The sequence below is a fragment of the Euprymna scolopes genome, chromosome 42 (assembly GCF_053919585.1).
Source record: "Euprymna scolopes isolate OS-2025 chromosome 42, ASM5391958v1, whole genome shotgun sequence".
NCBI lineage: Eukaryota > Metazoa > Mollusca > Cephalopoda > Sepiida > Sepiolidae > Euprymna > Euprymna scolopes.
The window spans coordinates 11,795,052-11,805,797 of record NC_136523.1 but is presented as its reverse complement, the minus strand read 5'-3'; positions in this window follow the sequence as shown (position 1 = coordinate 11,805,797).

Below are 10,746 nucleotides of genomic sequence, written 5' to 3'. Positions count from 1 at the left end.
TGGCATCGTAAAATAGGCACACATTTTTCCGATTCCGATACTGACTCCGATACTAAAAGTGTTCCGATTTTTCTGATTCCCAATTCAGATTAATCGCCTCAACCCAATATATATATATATATATATATATATATATATATATATATATATACACTTGTGCCCGATATTATTCATACCCCTCGGATCTTTGAGATTTCTATAAGATTATTGCTCAAACCAGAAGGTAGACAATATTAAAGGGATTTCAAACAATAAATCAAGCATAAGCATTTAATTTAAACTCAACAAATAAATAAATTATGCAAGTTTGAAACATTATACAAAGAAAAACAATAATGGCACTAGTTCAAAATTATTCATACCTCTCTTACTAATAGTCAATAGCATGCCCTTTATTCTTAATAACTGCCTGTAACCGTTTTGGATATTTATCAACAAGGTTTTTACAAGCATCAAAACTGATTTTTGACCATTCTTCAATGCAGTAGTTCTCCAAATCCCTCAAATTTCTAGGTTTCCGCTTTTTAACCTCAGTTTTCAATATGTGCCAGAGGTTTTCGATAGGGTTCAGGTCGGGACTCTGGCTAGGCCATTCCAAAACATTAATTTGATTATCCTCAAACCATTTCTTGACTATTTTGGCAGTATGTTTTGGATCATTATCCTGTTGAAGGACCCAGTTTGGTCCTAAATGGAGCTTCTCCGCATCCTGTCTAATGTTTTTCTGGAGTATCTCCAAATATTGCTCCTTTTTCATGGTTCCATCTATCTTGACCAAACTACCTGGACCACTAGTCGAAAAGGAGCCCCAAAACATTAGGCTACCACCACCATGTTTCATCGTGGGTATGGTGTTCTTTGGGTTGTAAGCTTCTCCTTTCTTCCTCCAAACGTAAGAAGCATCCATATGGCCAAACAATTCAATTTTTGTTTCGTGAGTCGACAAAATACTTGAGAAAACGGACTCTGGACACTTCACATGGTTCCTAGTAAACTTTAGACGTGCTGCAAGGTGTTTTCCGGTGTGCAATGGAGTCCTTCTTGGTCTTCTTCCTTTCAGACCATTTTCATGCAGAGTCCTTTGCAATGTTTGCCTTGATATTTTTATGCCAGAAGACTCCAGATTTTCTAAAATGTCCTTAGTAGTGGTGGTTGGATTTGCATTAACACTTCTTACAATATTCCTGGTGGCTCTAGCAGACAGTTTCCTTTTCCTTCCTCTACCAATCAAGTTGTTTGTTGTGTGGTGGCTCTGGAATTTTTTGATGATGCTCTGTACTGTTGCTGTAGGGACCTCAAATTTCTTGGAAATTGACTTTTAACCTAAACCATCCTTATGTGAATTCGCAATTTTAGTCCTAAGATCATTACTAAGCTCTTTTTTCTTCCCCATTCTAATAATTTTTATTCTTTTATTGGTTTTCAGTTGATATCATTTTAATTTCTGAAAAATGCAAAAAACGAAATGAAATTAATCAAAGGTTGTATAAAAGCATTCAAAATAAGAATCAAACAGGAAACAAACAGTCAGAAACTCGATTAATACTGAAAAAATAAGGGGGTATGATTATTTTTGAACATTGCAGATTTTATAAATAGCTGTATATATTTTTTATTACAAGTATCCCGAGATTTTAAGATGACGAAAATGATCAGAAGAGGTTTATTAAGAATATGTATCAATATGGACGTAAACAATAAATTCTAACAAAGTTACACCTAATAAACTCAATTTTCAAGGGGGGGGGTATGAATAATATCGGGCACAACTGTATATATATATATTCAGATACTTTTTGCAGGTTACAGGTCGTCAAAATAATAGCCTATTCTTAACCTGGTAAGGTGTGGATTTAAAGGGAATCTCAATCGTAAACTCATTCAAAAATTATTTCAGTAGGAAAGGGAATACACCGCATTTCAATCGAATTCAATCAGTATTTGTTGTTCTAATGTCGACAATGACAGATAGACCTACGAACAGAGCCACACATAGAGATGTAAGGCTGGATCTACAGAAAAAAGCAGATTAAAAACAAAAATAATAAAATAAGCGGGAAAATATAAATGAAACGAAATGGAACACCGCAAAAAGGAAGTGGTTTTGAAAGCTTAATTAACCTTCTGACTCGCAACCAGTTTTGTATTCGATCGGATTGTGCGTAGAAGATAAAGAATAAAACGTGTAACAATATTAAATCGAGTTGATGGAACGTGATAGTATTCATTATCAGAAATCGAAGCTAATTGATTCTATTTACTGATTTAAAAACAGTTTCATTCAAAGAGGTTTTGTATATGTTGCGCCGGTTTAAATTAGCAATTAATTCTTTCTTATAAAGTTCTTGCTTGATGTTTGCAAAACGCGCCAATAGAGGCTGCTGTACATCCTTTAGAAAATAATTATAATTCGAACGATGCTCTTTGTTCTGATGTTAAACTTAAGGTAATTTCTTCTCAGCCAATGTAGAGGAACTCTTTCTGTTCTAAAGCAATTTGTATTTTTGCAACTGCTAGATTGCACCTTTTTGGGGAGCTGGTTTTCCTCCACATTAGCAACGACTTTGTGTCACATTTTGATTTCGTGGGGGAGCAAATAATTACCAATACATAATAATAATAATAATAATAATAATAATAATAATAATAATAATAATATATTGCTACTTAACTTTCAATGAACATCAATTCAAGTTACCTACGAGTATTAAATGGTAGACGGCTATTGCAATGATGCAAACTAATTATTACAAATCTCATACTCCAGGGAACATTACAGGTTGTTTTCAAAAAGATTTTTTGATAATGGCCAGTGTGAAATCTCCTAGACAATTATAATAATAACTAGCGGGGGTACCCGGCGTTGCCCGGGTGTTTGGGGGGTGTATGTAGGAGAGGGTCACCCTGTTTTAATATTATAAAAAAAACACGATGTTGAGAAAAAATGGAAAAAAACAATACAAACACAACAGCGAACAAACATAAAAAATGGGTAAAAGAGGCAAAACAGTTTAGGTATAAAGACAGGCTCGAACCCGAAACATCGAGACTAAGGCGGAAAAAAAATGCCCGACGCGTAATCCCTACGCCAAAGAGACATACAACTAAGAACGGATAAAATTAAACCTTTCAAAACACTTGCAGGTGGTTTTAACCTATCGGCAACGTTTTCTAGGTCAAACATGACGTCATTATCGTAGTAGAAGGAGCAGAGAAAATGAAGGAACGATTTTTTTCGGCACCCCCTCCTTATACAAAACTGATGATTTTTGACGACGGAATTAAGGGTTTTTGGGGAAGTTTTCGATATTTGTCGGGCGCAGGTTGGAACTTTAAAATGATACCTATCTGGCGAAAATCCGTGACCCGTGTCGAACGTTTTTGCGAGGCATACAAACACACATCCATAATACATACATGATTATGATTACAACGTCTTCTCAGACGAGAGCCACTCCCTTAGTCACTAAAAGTCCATGTGCTCGAAGATGACTTTTTAGCCATCCCAGCGACTTGCACACACTCAAGCAGACATGACACTGAAAACGTTCACTGATTTGTATGAAACTAACAGCAGCGGAACCTGTTTATCGTCGGCTTTCATGTGATTAAAACATCTGCCTTAGACAACAGAGCCCGATCACACACCTTACAGATCCAGAGATCTCCATGGTTGGGCGGCAAGGTTGGGCATTTCCTACATGCTCTCTTAAGCTTAACTCAGTCTATTTTTTCTGCTTCAAAGTGTTCTGCGCCCTATATATCAGGGACTCCCAACTGTCAACAGGAATATGAAAGCTCGGCAGACTCTCCTTGATGCTATCACGAAAACGTTTTATGGGCTTGTGCTGTGGTCTTTTTCCAAGAAAGGGCTCACCATAGAACAACTGTTTTGGGAGTCGTTAGTATTCAAGCCGGATGAGATGATCCGCCCAACGCATCTGGTTCTTAATAACAATGGTAGCAATGCTTAAGACATATGTATCAGGGACAAATCTATACCACTTTAAACCAAGAATGTGTCTAAGGCTGTGCTGATGGAACCTCTCGAGCAATTCTATATGTGACCGGTACAAGGTTCAAGTTTCAGATGCGTAGAGTAGGGATGGTACTAAATATGCTTGATGTACTGAAATTTTAGTTGTCAGAATTAGATCACCGTCAGACCAGACTCTATCTTGTAATCTTCCAAAACTGTCAGATGCCTTGCTGATTCTCTGTCTTATTTCCGCATTAAGAATGCCATCATTTGATAAGGATCTCCCAAAGTAGACAAACTTTTTTACGACTTCAAGGCGCTTTCTAGAGACGAAGATATAAGGTTCCATATACAGATCATCGGGAGCGGGAGTGTACATGGCTTTAGTTTTCTTAATGCTAACTGTCAGTCCGAAGTAGGTGCAGGTATTTGTAAAGAGATCCATCACTAGTTTCATATCTACTGGGGAGTGTGTTGCCAGGTCAGCATCATCAGCATACAACAATTCCCTAACAATTCCATCACTAACAATACCATACCAGAGCACAGCAGTAAGATAGAGCGAAAAACATGTTGATTCAGCTATATCACCCAGCTTCACTCCATTATCAATGGGGAATTCTTCCGAAAGCAACCATTGAAGTTGACGCGACCTTTTATGCTACGATGAAGTTGCTTGAACTTGTCTGTAGAAGCAGGTGCACAGCCAAAATGTTCCAGCACTTTCCAGAGAGCCTCACGATTGACTGTGTCAAACGCCTTGATTAAGTCCACAAACACCTGGCAAAGAGGCATACGCTGTTCAATACATTTTTCCAAGAGCTGTCTAGCAGAAAACACCATATCCACAGTCCCTCGCCCACCTCTATAACCAGACTGGGATTCCGGAAGGATATTGGGACATACATACTTTTCCAATCGGTTTAGCAAGAGCCGTGCAAATACGTTTCCAACCGCATTCAGCAGCGAGACTCCTTGATAATTTCGACAATCAGACCTTGTAACACTTTCCTTTGTACAACATAAACACGATGGTATCTACCCAATCTAGGTCACCCTGCCATACTGAGAGTATCAAAGAGTGGACCATACAATGTACATTGACACCACCATGTATCAGCAGCTAAACAGGGATGCCATCCAGCTCAGGGCTTTGTTCGAGTTTATCTGTTTAATGCAGTCAACTGTTTCCACAAGAGTCGGTTCAACATCAAGTTCCAGGACAAAAGGAACATCAAGTGATACTTTCTATTGTAGCAACATCGACATTGGAGAGGTTAAGATCATGAAAGTGTCCATGCCATCGATGCATAAATTCATCTGAGGTTTTCAGCAAGGTTTTCCCGTCCTTCGCCAGGAGTGGTGTTTTTCAGACCATAAGCCTGATGAAGCAGAGTGTAGAATGTCTTGACATCTCTATGATCGTAGGCAGTCTGTATCTTCCTGGAGAGGTCAGGCCACCATTTGTTTTTATTTGGCGCACACAGCATGTAACCTCACCTCGCACAGAAGTTAGTGGGCAGCGAGCGCTGACTTGTTCAGAGGTGAAGAGTTGAGAATTTTCGAATACTCTTTCCGCTTTCTATCAATTTGAGGGTTAATTTGATTGAAATTATCAGAAAACCAATCTCGATGTCTGGATACCTTCAATCCAAGAGCTTCAACATATTTTGGTATATTGTATCTTTTACTGTCTCCCAATCACAATCTGAGAAATCCACCTGGTTGAAAGTAGGTTTCAAGGAAATTTGTACGACTAGATCCTTCAATTTGGAAACATCAATACGTTAAGGCACTTTGACACCATTGAAATTTCTTTTTTTGCTATCTGTAATTCTCAGTTTAGCCCTGACCTTTGAATTATCAGTACACCAGTCAGTACCATGCATTATTCTAACTTTGCAAAAATGTCCAAGATCACCACGTCTACACAGTATGTAATCAAGCAAATACCCATGTTTAGATTGGGGATAGAACCAGGTCTCCTTGTTTTTCTGGTGGGAAAAAGTGTTGTTGATAGCAAGGTTTAGTTCACTACATAGACGGAGAAGCAGCATACCATTTGAATTGAATCAACCTACGCCATATGGGCCCAATGGAGACAAAGTCTCATTGTCTGATTCAACCCGTGCACTTAAGTCACCAAGAACCACCAAACTCTCAGCGCTTGGAAAACCAGTGATAACAGATCTAAGCATATGATAAAAGGAATTAATATCTTCTTCAGACGAAGTCAAAGTCGGCGCACAGACAGAAAGAATACTCATGTAACGACTAGCAGCAAGGGCCATTTATGCCTACTTGCTGTTCGATCTTGCAAATTAAGTAGTTCTTAACTGCAAAACCAACACCAGCCTCACGCCTCTCCTTTTCAGCTCCACCAGACCAGAAGATCGTGTAGCCCGACTCACGCTCAACCAGTTGATCCTCACCTGCGAAACGTGTCTCAGAGAGTGAAGCAATGTCTATATTGTATCTTTGCAATTCCTTACTCAAAATTGCAGTCTTCCGTTCTAGTCATTTACCATTGTCGATAAGTGTTCTCACATTCCAGCAACAGAGCGGGAGTGGGTGTTGTTTATCAAAATATCTTCTGTTCCTGTTAATATAGACAGCCATCGCCAATAGGACTTTTTTTGACAAATTTCTTAGGAAGTATCTGTACAAAGATGTTATTCCAGATATTTAGCTTTGTACGACAGCTAGTATCTCTCTCGGTTCAAAATGTTGATATCCAGCAACAAGCAAGAGCAAGATAACCAACAACAAATCAAACTGCAGACCAGCTATATACGGGTACTGGTCTTCTGCTTTATGTTTTTTAATCAGAGATTTGCTTCTTCTAGAGAGGTTGCCTTCACCATGGCTTTCTGGAGCCCTCTCCACCCCAGATAAAACAAATCCAAAGCATGCAACGTGTAAAACAAAGCAGTCATGAATCTTGGTGTTTCTTTTTTAATTGAGCGAAGCGTTTAAAAACGGTATAATTTCTCAATGATCATGACGACAGTGATGATGTTTACAATTCAATGTGTACACACGATAATAAAAATAAAACAAATCCAACACATGCAATACGTAAAACAAAGCAGTCATACATACATACATACGTACATACATACACACTATTCGCTTATATATATATATATATATATATATGTATATTATTATTATTGTAATAGAATATGCTCTGATAAACTAATGTAACTGGTACTCTTTCAACATACAAGTCTGGCAAGCAGCAACATCTTACCTCTTCAACTGAAAGCTGCGTAGATGCTGAAAAGCATTTTACTCTAACTCTATAATCGAAGATGGCTAAGCCTTGGTATTCTCTCGTTTTACTGCTTTCTTTATTGTCCTGACATGCAAAATTTATATGCAATGAAAACCGACATTTCACTCATCTCCCATAAACATAGCATCAATAGTAGACACTTACGTTCAAGTGCCAATATCATTGTTTGGGGTGAACATAACTAAACATTAATAATAATAACACCAACCCAACCATCAAAACAGCAACAACAATAACATCATCAATAATAATAATAATTCTGATTTCGTTTATCAACGTCTCTCTGGAAAGGGATGGGATTAATTTCCAGAGGATTTCCCTTAATCCCGGCTTCAAACCAGGAGCTTCAAAGATCAAGGGGTTTCCTAAAGATTTTGGTGGTACCTACAATAGCAGAGGTCTGAAGGCCGCCTAAAACATCGGGGATTTGTAGTTTTTTTTTTCAATTGTCCTTCCAGACAACTTGATACTACTCCTAGCGTAAATACTACGATTGGAATTATTTGTGTTTTAACCTCGTGTACACGCCTTATCTCCAAGGCCAATGGAGCATAACTGCTCCACTTGTCAGTCTTCTTCTCTCTCACATTCCTGTCCCAGGGTACATAAAAGTTTACAATTTGCCAGTGTTTTGAGACTTTGTCAATGACGACCAAATCTGGACGATTATGTCCCAATTGTTTATTCGTTATGACAGTTTTGGCCCACCATACCTCTGCCTTGCCATGCTCATTTGTTCTCACTTCATCAGGCACCTCCTCAACACATTTCCCAGCACACTTCACCCCAATCCACTTACACACAACCCAATATATCCGGAGTCCCATGCGATCGTGCTTTTGCGGTACTCTCTCTTGGCCAGTCCACACACTCTGCTGCAAGATGCGGAATTGACTCTGATTATAATTAATCATTAATTATAATTATAATTAATATAATTATATATGTAATATATATAATATATATATATTATATAATATAATTAATATACTTATAATCATTAATTATTATTATTAATAATAATAATAATAATAATAATAATAATAATAATCCCCTTTTAATACTGACGTCAAAGACATGAGGAAATTCCACGGCGGATGATTTCATATGTAATAAACAGATGTTGGTATTTTGTAGGTGCTCAGCGCAATGGGATACGCTGTAATATTATTTGAGCGCATTTGTTTAAGCTACAAAAGTATTTATCAAACTAACAGGTACTTCTGGCGTAGCCCGGTCGTAAAATATGCTTAAATACGATATTTTATTTCATGCAGTTTTCATTATATTGTTGTAGAGTCAGATTTCTATCGATTCTTATATATGATACCGTTAAATTTAAAATATAAAAATATATATCCATATGACTTGGTTACATCAGCTTTAATCGAAACTGAAGCCAAAACTCATGAAGAAAAAAAAATACATGTGTATATATATATATATATATATATATATATATATATATATATAGAGAGAGAGAGAGAGAGAGACAACACACACAGAGATATATATGTGTGTCTGTATGTGATAAAGATATACACACACACCCGTGTATATATATATATATATATATATATATATATATATATATATAGTAAGTTATAAAATGTATATGGCGATTACGCTACACTGATATTCCGCGTTTCATCCACTTTAGGACTCTTCAGGCTTATATAAGGCGCATAAGCCTGAAGAGTCCGCGAGTGGATGAAACGCGGAATACTCAGTGTAGCTTAACCGCCATATAAATTTTATAACTTACTAACTAGATCTACCTACGTATTGAACACTTCTGAAGTAAATACTATAAGTTTACGTATAAATCTAAACTGTCGTATATTAATTTTATGTGAGTAAATTAAGTAGTCATATATATATATATATATATATATATATATATATATATATAGTTTAAGTTCCTTCAGCTATAATCAAAATCGGAACCAAAGCGTATGATACATTCTTGGTCAAATTATTTATATAACGAAAATAGATGTTTTGAGAACCGAAACCAACTTTTATGAAGAATTTTTGGTAAAAAATGTATTAAATAAAATAGAAGGTTATAAGAACTAAACGATAGTCACTCGAAAGAAAAAAAAGATGTAAGCCTGACACAAAATAACGCACACGCTATCGTATTAATACGTTGAAAATTTAGAATACGTATCTCTGAAACGGAAATCATACTCTTTATTCTATATATGAAGTCGTAAATATATTTTAATAATAATAATAATAATAATAATAATAATAATAATAATAATAATAATAATAATAATAATAATAATGTAGTACTACTACAAAAATGACAAATTCTACCATACAACATGTAAAAGCACGTGCGACACCCTGCCCGCATCGGCCTCCAACCAGAATGATAACAAAGTTTCGGTAGCCCAAGGCGGTCCTGCCACTTTTGATGCTACCAAGCAGATTTTGCCACCGGACAGCGTATTAAAAAAAAAGCAACAAAAAATAAAACAAATAAAAAAATGCAGATCAACAAAGAGAAATTATAACACCTGTTTTTGCTGGGGCCTCTTCGCTCTCGACCAAATCCAGATAAGCGCATATTGAGATGTGCTCTTAAGACGATTAGACACAATTTTCAGATTACGGCCCATGATTCCTATATTTGTAAGAAACGAAATAACTTAGAGTCCTACAAATCCACGGCAACCAACGTCAAGAAAAATAAGATGGCATCTTCAATATTTTTCCACACAATCGGCACGCAATGTCTCATATCGATTTTTTCCATTCGTGCGCTTCCTCCTGATTTTCCGTCTAGGGGATTGTCAATTCTATGATAAGACACTTTTCTTTAAATTGAGCCATTCTACAATGTCTGACCGCTTTTACGTTTGGATTATGTGCACTGGAAATTGTAGAAATGTTAATAAACTATATAACAGAGATACAGTTTAAAGAATAAACACCTGGCCACTAAAACTATTAAAATACCGTGAACCATTCATAGGTATAAACAAAAAATAACTTTCGTTTATTAATCAGAGGACTAGAAAACAAATGACCATGTGTTATGACCCTTTAGGCTGTGTAGTATCTGTTAACTGTGGCAAGCGGGATCAATGGTCAAAACATTATTATTATTATTATTATTGTTATTGTATTCTTATTAATTGATTAGAGCGACGGATGGTTGCTGGATCAGATATTATGATTAGAAGAATAAACAATAACACTGGGGAATAAATGATTGACGTGTGAATCGCAAAGGAATGCGAAAATAGTAAATAGATGTAAACATTCTTTTGGTTTTGAATAAACAAATAACTAGGTGGATTATATTGGTATGATACACGTAATTAGATGACGTAAGAAAACACGTGATGTAGTTAGTTTTGGGGAGATTCAGTGAGTTGAGAATTGACCACCAGGGCAGACAAACGTAGACTATGGTGTGCAGACAGCTGGGAGCGAGCTGTATGAACAGAAAATG